The sequence below is a fragment of the Misgurnus anguillicaudatus genome, chromosome 1 (genome assembly GCF_027580225.2).
Source record: "Misgurnus anguillicaudatus chromosome 1, ASM2758022v2, whole genome shotgun sequence".
Lineage (NCBI taxonomy): Eukaryota > Metazoa > Chordata > Actinopteri > Cypriniformes > Cobitidae > Misgurnus > Misgurnus anguillicaudatus.
The window spans coordinates 5,228,713-5,240,054 of NC_073337.2; the positions used below are offsets into that span (position 1 = coordinate 5,228,713).

At 38.3% G+C, this 11,342-nt stretch overlaps 1 long non-coding RNA gene across 1 annotated transcript in view; it reads left to right on the forward strand.

Moving 5' to 3' along the window:
• Positions 1-873, forward strand: part of LOC141350582 (uncharacterized) — a 76,087-nt gene extending 75,214 nt beyond the window's left edge. Inside the window, exon 5 of the long non-coding RNA XR_012358656.1 lies at positions 37-873. This is a non-coding gene — a long non-coding RNA (uncharacterized lncRNA). The remainder of the gene's footprint in view (positions 1-36) is intronic.
• Positions 874-11,342: the final 10,469 nt, after the last annotated feature.

Here is an 11,342-nt window from a genome sequence, read left to right on the forward strand (position 1 = left end):
GATATAACAAGACAATTAACTTTACTTTCCTTGTAGGTACACAGATGATGACGACGACAGATAACCATACCTTCAGGTCATCCTACCTGTTTATTTTATACCAGTAGGACAATCTGACAGCATTTGGTACAGTCAGGTTATCCTCCATGTTTATTTATACTAGTAGGAGAATCTGAAAGCATTTTGTACCTTCAGGTCATCCTACCTGTTTAATTTAAACTAGTAGGACAACCTGGAAGCATTTTGCAACTTCAGGTCATCCTACATTTTAAATTTATACTAGTAGGGCAATCTGAAAGCATTTTGCACTTTCAGGTCATCCTACCTGTTTAATCTATACTAGTAGGACAATCTGAAAGCATTTTGCACTTTCAGGTCATCCTACCTGTTTAATTTATACTAGTAGGACAATCTGACAGCATTTTGTACAGTCAGGTCATCCTACCTCTTTAATTTATACTAGGACAACCTGACAGCATTTTGTACAGTCAGGTTATCCTCCATGTTTATTTATACTAGTAGCACAATCTGAAAGCATTTTGCACCTTCAGGTCATCCTACCCGTTTAATGTATACTAGTAGGACAACCTGAAAGCATTTTGCACCTTCAGGTCATCCTACCTGTTTAATTTAAACTAGTAGGACAATGTGAATGCATTTAGCACTTTCAGGTCATCCTTCCTGTTTAATTTAAACTAGCAGTTTAACAGCAGATGATATAGATCTGCAGAAGATGATTGGTTGATGAACACAGGTAATCTCCGCACAAACACTTCTTTAATGTCCCAGATATAACAAGATGATTAACTTTACTTTCCTTGTAGGTAAACAGATGATGACGACGACAGATAACCACACCTTCAGGTCATCCTACCTCTTTAATTTATACAGGTAGGACAATCTAAAACAATTTTGTACAGTCAGGTTATCCTACCTACTCTGTAGGTTGTACTATAATCCCTCCTCTCCTTAAGTACCTAGGGTCTTACTAAACTGGGTGAATGTTTATGGTAGGAGAAATAATGCAGTGTGTATATAAATCTATTGTCTTTATTGTAACATATTGTGTAGATAATTTGCTGTATTAAAAAATAAAGTTGTCCTCCGAAGAGGGGGGGTGGTGGCGGGCCAAAAAAAGTAGGATAATCTGAAAGCATTTTGCACTTTCAGGTCATCCTACTTGTTTAATTTATAATAGTAGGACTATCTGAAAACATTTTGCACCTTCAGGTCATCCTACCTGTTTAACTTATACTAGTAGGACAATCTGAAAGCATTTTGCACCTTCAGGCCATCCTACCTGTTTAACTTATACTAGTAGGACAATCTGACAGCATTTGGTACAGTCAGGTTATCCTCCATGTTTATTTATACTAGTAGGACTATCTGAAAACATTTTGCACCTTCAGGTCATCCTACCTGTTTAACTTATACTAGTAGGACAATCTGAAAGCATTTTGCACCTTCAGGTCATCCTACCTGTTTAATTTATACTAGTAGGACAATCTGAAAGCATTTTGTACTTTCAGGTGATCTTACCTGTTTAATCTATACTAGTAGGACAATCTGACAGCATTTGGTACAGTCAGGTTATCCTCCATGTTTATTTATACTAGTAGGACAATCTGAAAGCATTTTGCACCTTCAGGACATCCTACTTGTTTAATTTAAACTAGTAGGACAACCTGAAAGCAGTTTGCACCTTCAGGTCATCCTACCTGTTTATTTTAAACTAGTAGGAGAATCTGAAAGCATTTTATACCTTCACGTCATCCTACCTGTTTAATTTAAACTAGTAGGACATCCTAACAGGATTTTGCACCTTCAGGTTATCCTACCTGTTTAATTTATACTTATAGCACAATCGTGGGCAGTGGGCAGATGCCTTGCATCTGCACGGGAAATGAACGACCCCGCCTTCCACGAGTTTCCTGCTGCCTTGCAGGTTGGCCTTGTCTGGTCAAAGGCTATGGGAGTAAACCCAAATAGAAAATCCGGTATGGAGACCCGTATACTAGTAGGACAATCTGACAGCATTTTGTACAGTCAGGTCGTCCTACCTCTTTAATTTATACTGGTGGGACGGTCTGAGGGCGTTTTGCGCTTTCGGGTCGTCTTACCTGTTTGATCTATGCTGGTGGGACGGTCTGAGGGCGTTTTGCGCCTTCGGGTCGTCCTGCCTGTTTAACTTATAATAGTAGGACAATCTGAAAGCATTTTGCACCTTCAGGTCATTCTACCTGTTTAATTTATACTAGTAGGACAATCTGAAAGCATTTTGTACAGTCAGGTTATCCTACTCTGTAGGTTGTACTATAATTCCTCCTTTTCTTATGTACCCAGGGTCTTACCAAACTGGGTGAATGGTTATGGTAGGTCAAATAATGCAGTGTGTATATTAATCTATTGTCTTCATTGTAACATATTGTGTAGATAATTTGCTGTATTAAAAAATAAAGTTGTCCTCCGAAGAGGGGGGGTGGTGGCGGGCCAAAAAAATTGGATAATCTGAAAGCATTTAGCATTTTCCGGTCATCCAACTTGTTTAATTTATACTAGTAGGACAATCTAACAGCATTTTGCACCTTCAGGTCATCCTACTTGTTTAATTTATACTAGTAGGACAATCTGACAGCATTTGGTACAGTCAGGATATCCTCCATGTTTATTTATACTAGTAGGACAATCTGAAAGCATTGTGCACCTTCAGGTCATCCTACCTGTTTAATTTAAACTAGTAGGACAACCTGAAATCATTTTGCACCTTCAGGTCATCCTACCTGTTTAATTTAAACTAGTAGGACATCCTAACAGATTTTGCACCTTCAGGTTATCCTACCTGTTTAATTCATACTAATAGCACAATCGTGGGCAGTGGGCAGATGCCTCGCATCTGCACGGGAAATGAACGACCCCGCCTTCCACGAGTTTCCTGCTGCCTTGCAGGTGGGCCTTGTCTGGTCAAAGGCTATGGAGAGTAAATCCAAATAGAAAATCCGGTACTTTAATTTATACTAGTAGGACAATCTGAAAGCATTTTGCACTTTCAGGTCATCCTACCTGTTTAATCTATACTAGTAGGACAATCTGAAAGCAATTTGCACTTTCAGGTCATCCTACCTGTTTAATTTATAAAAGTAGGACAATCTGACAGCATTTTGTACAGTCAGGTTATCCTACTCTGTAGGTTGTACTATAATTCCTCCTTTTCTTATGTACCCAGGGTCTTACCAAACTGGGTGAATGGTTATGGTAGGTCAAATAATGCAGTGTGTATATTAATCTATTGTCTTCATTGTAACATATTGTGTAGATAATTTGCTCTATTAAAAAATAAAGTTGTCCTCCGAAGAGGGGGGGTGGTGGCGGGCCAAAAAAGTAGGATAATCTGAAAGCATTTTGCATTTTCCGGTCATCCTACTTGTTTAATTTATACTAGTAGGACAATCTAACAGCATTTTGCACCTTAAGGTTATCCTACTTGTTTAATTTATACTAGTAGGACAATCTGACAGCATTTGGTACAGTCAGGTTATCCTCCATGTTTATTTATACTAGTAGGACAGTCTGAAAGCATTTAGCACCTTCAGGTCATCCTACCTGTTTAATTTAAACTAGTAGGACAATCTGACAGCATTTGGTACAGTCAGGTTATCCTCCATGTTTATTTATACTAGTAGGACAGTCTGAAAGCATTTTGCACCTTCAGGTCATCCTACCTGTTTAATTTAATCTAGTAGGACAATCTGACAGCATTTGGTACAGTCAGGTTATCCTCCATGTTTATTTATACTAGTAGGACAACCTGAAAGCATTTTGCACCTTCAGGTCATCCTACATTTTAAATTTATACTAGTAGGACAATCTGAAAGCATTTTGCACTTTCAGGTCATCCTACCTGTTTAATTTATACTAGTAGGACAATCTGACAGCATTTGGTACAGTCAGGTTATCCTCCATGTTTATTTATACTAGTAGGACAATCTGAAAGCATTGTGCACCTTCAGGTCATCCTACTTGTTTAATTTAAACTAGTAGGACAACCTGACAGCATTTCCCACTTCAGGTCATCCTACCTGTTTAATTTATACATGTAGGACAACCTGAAAGCATTTTGCACCTTCAGGTCATCCTACCTGTTTAATTTAAACTAGCAGTTTAACAGCAGATGATATAGATCTGCAGAAGATGATTGGTTGATGAACACAGGTAATCTCCGCACAAACACTTCTTTAATGTCCCAGATATAACAAGATGATTAACTTTACTTTCCTTGTAGGTAAACAGATGATGACGACGACGACAGATAACCACACCTTCAGGTCATCCTACCTCTTCAATTTATACAGGTAGGACAATCTAAAACAATTTTGTACAGTCAGGTTATCCTACCTACTCTGTAGGTTGTACTATAATCCCTCCTCTCCTTAACTACCTAGGGTCTTACTAAACTGGGTGAATGTTTATGGTAGGAGAAATAATGCAGTGTGTATATAAATCTATTGTCTTTATTGTAACATATTGTGTAGATAATTTGCTGTATTAAAAAATAAAGTTGTCCTCCGAAGAGGGGGGGTGGTGGCGGGCCAAAAAAAGTAGGATAATCTGAAAGCATTTTGCACTTTCAGGTCATCCTACTTGTTTAATTTATACTAGTAGGACTATCTGAAAACATTTTGCACCTTCAGGTCATCCTACCTGTTTAACTTATACTAGTAAGACAATCTGAAAGCATTTTGCACCTTCAGGTCATCCTACCTGTTTAATTTATACTAGTAGGACAATCTGAAAGCATTTTGCACTTTCAGGTGATCTTACCTGTTTAATCTATACTAGTAGGACAATCTGACAGCATTTGGTACAGTCAGGTTATCCTCCATGTTTATTTATACTAGTAGGACAATCTGAAAGCATTTTGCACCTTCAGGACATCCTACTTGTTTAATTTAAACTAGTAGGACAACCTGAAAGCAGTTTGCACCTTCAGGTCATCCTACCTGTTTATTTTAAACTAGTAGGAGAATCTGAAAGCATTTTATACCTTCACGTCATCCTACCTGTTTAATTTAAACTAGTAGGACATCCTAACAGGATTTTGCACCTTCAGGTTTTCAATTTATACTTATAGCACAATCGTGGGCAGTGGGCAGATGCCTTGCATCTGCACGGGAAATGAACGACCCCGCCTTCCACGAGTTTCCTGCTGCCTTGCAGGTTGGCCTTGTCTGGTCAAAGGCTATGGGAGTAAACCCAAATAGAAAATCCGGTATGGAGACCCGTATACTAGTAGGACAATCTGACAGCATTTTGTACAGTCAGGTCATCTTACCTGTTTAATCTATACTAGTAGGACAATCTGAAAGCATTTTGCATCTTCAGGTCATCCTACCTGTTTAACTTATAATAGTAGGACAATCTGAAAGCATTTTGCACCTTCAGGTCATTCTACCTGTTTAATTTATACTAGTAGGACAATCTGAAAGCATTTTGTACAGTCAGGTTATCCTACTCTGTAGGTTGTACTATAATTCCTCCTTTTCTTATGTACCCAGGGTCTTACCAAACTGGGTGAATGGTTATGGTAGGTCAAATAATGCAGTGTGTATATTAATCTATTGTCTTCATTGTAACATATTGTGTAGATAATTTGCTGTATTAAAAAATAAAGTTGTCCTCCGAAGAGGGGGGGTGGTGGCGGGCCAAAAAAGTTGGATAATCTGAAAGCATTTAGCATTTTCCGGTCATCCAACTTGTTTAATTTATACTAGTAGGACAATCTAACAGCATTGTGCACCTTCAGGTCATCCTACTTGTTTAATTTATACTAGTAGGACAATCTGACAGCATTTGGTACAGTCAGGATATCCTCCATGTTTATTTATACTAGTAGGACAATCTGAAAGCATTGTGCACCTTCAGGTCATCCTACCTGTTTAATTTAAACTAGTAGGACAACCTGAAATCATTTTGCACCTTCAGGTCATCCTACCTGTTTAATTTAAACTAGTAGGACATCCTAACAGATTTTGCACCTTCAGGTTATCCTACCTGTTTAATTCATACTAATAGCACAATCGTGGGCAGTGGGCAGATGCCTCGCATCTGCACGGAAATGAACGACCCCGCCTTCCACGAGTTTCCTGCTGCCTTGCAGGTGGGCCTTGTCTGGTCAAAGGCTATGGAGAGTAAATCCAAATAGAAAATCCGGTACTTTAATTTATACTAGTAGGACAATCTGAAAGCATTTTGCACTTTCAGGTCATCCTACCTGTTTAATCTATACTAGTAGGACAATCTGAAAGCAATTTGCACTTTTAGGTCATCCTACCTGTTTAATTTATACTAGTAGGACAATCTGACAGCATTTTGTACACTCAGGTTATCCTACTCTGTAGGTTGTACTATAATTCCTCCTTTTCTTATGTACCCAGGGTCTTACCAAACTGGGTGAATGGTTATGGTAGGTCAAATAATGCAGTGTGTATATTAATCTATTGTCTTCATTGTAACATATTGTGTAGATAATTTGCTCTATTAAAAAATAAAGTTGTCCTCCGAAGAGGGGGGGTGGTGGCGGGCCAAAAAAGTAGGATAATCTGAAAGCATTTTGCATTTTCCGGTCATCCTACTTGTTTAATTTATACTAGTAGGACAATCTAACAGCATTTTGCACCTTAAGGTTATCCTACTTGTTTAATTTATACTAGTAGGACAATCTAACCGCATTTGGTACAGTCAGGCTATCCTCCATGTTTATTTATACTAGTAGGACAGTCTGAAAGCATTTTGCACCTTCAGGTCATCCTACCTGTTTAATTTAAACTAGTAGGACAATCTGACAGCATTTGGTACAGTCAGGTTATCCTCCATGTTTATTTATACTAGTAGGACAACCTGAAAGCATTTTGCACCTTCAGGTCATCCTACATTTTAAATTTATACTAGTAGGACAATCTGAAAGCATTTTGCACCTTCAGGTCATCCTACCTGTTTAATTTATACTAGTAGGACAATCTGAAAGCATTTTGCACTTTCAGGTGATCTTACCTGTTTAATCTATACTAGTAGGACAATCTGACAGCATTTGGTACAGTCAGGTTATCCTCCATGTTTATTTATACTAGTAGGACAATCTGAAAGCATTTTGCACCTTCAGGACATCCTACTTGTTTAATTTAAACTAGTAGGACAACCTGAAAGCAGTTTGCACCTTCAGGTCATCCTACCTGTTTATTTTAAACTAGTAGGAGAATCTGAAAGCATTTTATACCTTCACGTCATCCTACCTGTTTAATTTAAACTAGTAGGACATCCTAACAGGATTTTGCACCTTCAGGTTATCCTACCTGTTTAATTTATACTTATAGCACAATCGTGGGCAGTGGGCAGATGCCTTGCATCTGCACGGGAAATGAACGACCCCGCCTTCCACGAGTTTCCTGCTGCCTTACAGGTTGGCCTTGTCTGGTCAAAGGCTATGGGAGTAAACCCAAATAGAAAATCCGGTATGGAGACCCGTATACTAGTAGGACAATCTGACAGCATTTTGTACAGTCAGGTCATCCTACCTCTTTAATTTATACTAGTAGGACAATCTGAAAGCATTTTGCACCTTCAGGTCATCCTACCTGTTTAACTTATAATAGTAGGACAATCTGAAAGCATTTTGCACCTTCAGGTCATTCTACCTGTTTAATTTATACTAGTAGGACAATCTGAAAGCATTTTGTACAGTCAGGTTATCCTACTCTGTAGGTTGTACTATAATTCCTCCTTTTCTTATGTACCCAGGGTCTTACCAAACTGGGTGAATGGTTATGGTAGGTCAAATAATGCAGTGTGTATATTAATCTATTGTCTTCATTGTAACATATTGTGTAGATAATTTGCTGTATTAAAAAATAAAGTTGTCCTCCGAAGAGGGGGGGTGGTGGCGGGCCAAAAAAAGTAGGATAATCTGAAAGCATTTTGCACTTTCAGGTCATCCTACTTGTTTAATTTATACTAGTAGGACAATCTAACAGCATTTTGCACCTTCAGGTCATCCTACTTGTTTAATTTATACTAGTAGGACAATCTGACAGCATTTGGTACAGTCAGGATATCCTCCATGTTTATTTATACTAGTAGGACAATCTGAAAGCATTGTGCACCTTCAGGTCATCCTACCTGTTTAATTTAAACTAGTAGGACATCCTAACAGATTTTGCACCTTCAGGTTATCCTACCTGTTTAATTCATACTAATAGCACAATCGTGGGCAGTGGGCAGATGCCTCGCATCTGCACGGGAAATGAACGACCCCGCCTTCCACGAGTTTCCTGCTGCCTTGCAGGTGGGCCTTGTCTGGTCAAAGGCTATGGAGAGTAAATCCAAATAGAAAATCCGGTACTTTAATTTATACTAGTAGGACAATCTGAAAGCATTTTGCACTTTCAGGTCATCCTACCTGTTTAATCTATACTAGTAGGACAATCTGAAAGCAATTTGCACTTTTAGGTCATCCTACCTGTTTAATTTATACTAGTAGGACAATCTGACAGCATTTTGTACAGTCAGGTTATCCTACTCTGTAGGTTGTACTATAATTCCTCCTTTTCTTATGTACCCAGGGTCTTACCAAACTGGGTGAATGGTTATGGTAGGTCAAATAATGCAGTGTGTATATTAATCTATTGTCTTCATTGTAACATATTGTGTAGATAATTTGCTCTATTAAAAAATAAAGTTGTCCTCCGAAGAGGGGGGGTGGTGGCGGGCCAAAAAAGTAGGATAATCTGAAAGCATTTTGCATTTTCCGGTCATCCTACTTGTTTAATTTATACTAGTAGGACAATCTAACAGCATTTTGCACCTTAAGGTTATCCTACTTGTTTAATTTATACTAGTAGGACAATCTGACAGCATTTGGTACAGTCAGGCTATCCTCCATATTTATTTATACTAGTAGGACAGTCTGAAAGCAATTTGCACCTTCAGGTCATCCTACCTGTTTAATTTAAACTAGTAGGACAATCTGACAGCATTTGGTACAGTCAGGTTATCCTCCACGTTTATTTATACTAGTAGGACAACCTGAAAGCATTTTGCACCTTCAGGTCATCCTACATTTTAAATTTATACTAGTAGGGCAATCTGAAAGCATTTTGCACTTTCAGGTCATCCTACCTGTTTAATCTATACTAGTAGGACAATCTGAAAGCATTTTGCACCTTCAGGTCATTCTACCTGTTTAATTATTACTAGTAGGACAATCTGAAAGCATTTTGTACAGTCAGGTTATCCTACTCTGTAGGTTGTACTATAATTCCTCCTTTTCTTATGTACCCAGGGTCTTACCAAACTGGGTGAATGGTTATGGTAGGTCAAATAATGCAGTGTGTATATTAATCTATTGTCTTCATTGTAACATATTGTGTAGATAATTTGCTGTATTAAAAAATAAAGTTGTCCTCCGAAGAGGGGGGGTGGTGGCGGGCCAAAAAAGTTGGATAATCTGAAAGCATTTAGCATTTTCCGGTCATCCAACTTGTTTAATTTATACTAGTAGGACGGTCTGACGGCATTTTGCACCTTCGGGTCGTCCTACTTGTTTAATTTATACTAGTAGGACAATCTGACAGCATTTGGTACAGTCAGGATGTCCTCCATGTTTATTTATACTGGTGGGACGGTCTGAAGGCATTGTGCACCTTCAGGTCGTCCTGCCTGTTTGATTTGGACTAGTAGGACGGCCTGAAATCATTTTGCACCTTCAGGTCGTCCTGCCTGTTTGATTTGAACTGGTAGGACATCCTAACAGATTTTGCACCTTCAGGTTATCCTACCTGTTTAATTCATACTAATAGCACAATCGTGGGCAGTGGGCAGATGCCTCGCATCTGCACGGGAAATGAACGACCCCGCCTTCCACGAGTTTCCTGCTGCCTTGCAGGTGGGCCTTGTCTGGTCAAAGGCTATGGAGAGTAAATCCAAATAGAAAATCCGGTACTTTAATTTATACTAGTAGGACAATCTGAAAGCATTTTGCACTTTCAGATCATCCTACCTGTTTAATCTATACTAGTAGGACAATCTGAAAGCAATTTGCACTTTTAGGTCGTCCTACCTGTTTAATTTGTACTAGTAGGACGATCTGACGGCATTTTGTACAGTCGGGTTGTCCTACTCTGTACACTGTAAAAAGTCATTCTGCAGGCTTGTAGATTTTATGAAATTGAATATGTAAACTTTATTTAATAAAATTAATTTCATGTAGTTTGGTATTTTTTTTGGTGTTAAAATTCTTTAAAAATGACTGGAATAAAAACAACGTATTGTTTTTGTGAAGGATTTAGCTATTCTTATTGTGTATCTGCGCATGTAGCGAATACTAAATAAATCCAACTTAATATTAATCAGCTGTTTTAAATCAAAAACCATTCCGGGTTGTATTGCAGGTCGTGAGCGCTGAGCAGACGGATTTAGGAAATATTTCTGTTATTGTGCCAACATTCAAAGTTTTGAAAGCATTTCAGTCGAGAATGTATGTTTTTTAAACAAGAATCTGCAGTAGGTTCATATAGATATCGCCTATTTAAACATTTCCTTCGAGTTTTGTGGCGATGGGAGCTCCAGATAATCAGCGGGCGCTCCGCGCGTAAATATACCGGTCAACGTCGCCTCACCTCGGCCAGTCTCTGAAAATCTCCGCTGGCTGTGACGTCAATGTAGTGTTTAAACTGTGGATAAAATTCATTTCGGGTAAATTTAACGGGCAGTCTTTAGTCTTATAAGTCTATAAGCAGGGTTTCTTTGTATAATTTGTTTGTAAATATTAATTACAATAAGGATTAATATGAACTGGGTTTGTACGTAACTTCAGCTTTAGGACCCAGGAGGTCGCATATCTAGGATGCATTCGTCGATTCGCAAGCTGCGATTGGTGGTCCAGATGCAACTCATTTTGAGTGACAGAAAAACTGACCAATCATACTGTTCCTCTGAATGGGTGGGATCTCTTATCACTAACTCTCATAGATATGTATCATGTATGTATCTATTATGACAAATTCTGCTCGCTCGCTCGCTTGGTTCGTGTTATAAAAATAAATGTGACTTTACTGCGGTCTTTTTCGGTTTATTTAGTTTTGTGTTAACTATATCCACAAAGTATTCGAATAAATTGGTAATATAAAACTATTCTTCGCTGTAAATTAATTGTGTGCTCAATTGCGACGCCCTGTGTTGAATTTTTCCGCGAGTATAGTATCATTACTGAGGGGAAATATAACATTATTCATTTAATTCCACAAAAGGTGAGTAAGATATTAAATGTATAAGTTGTCTTTTTAAAATGTTTA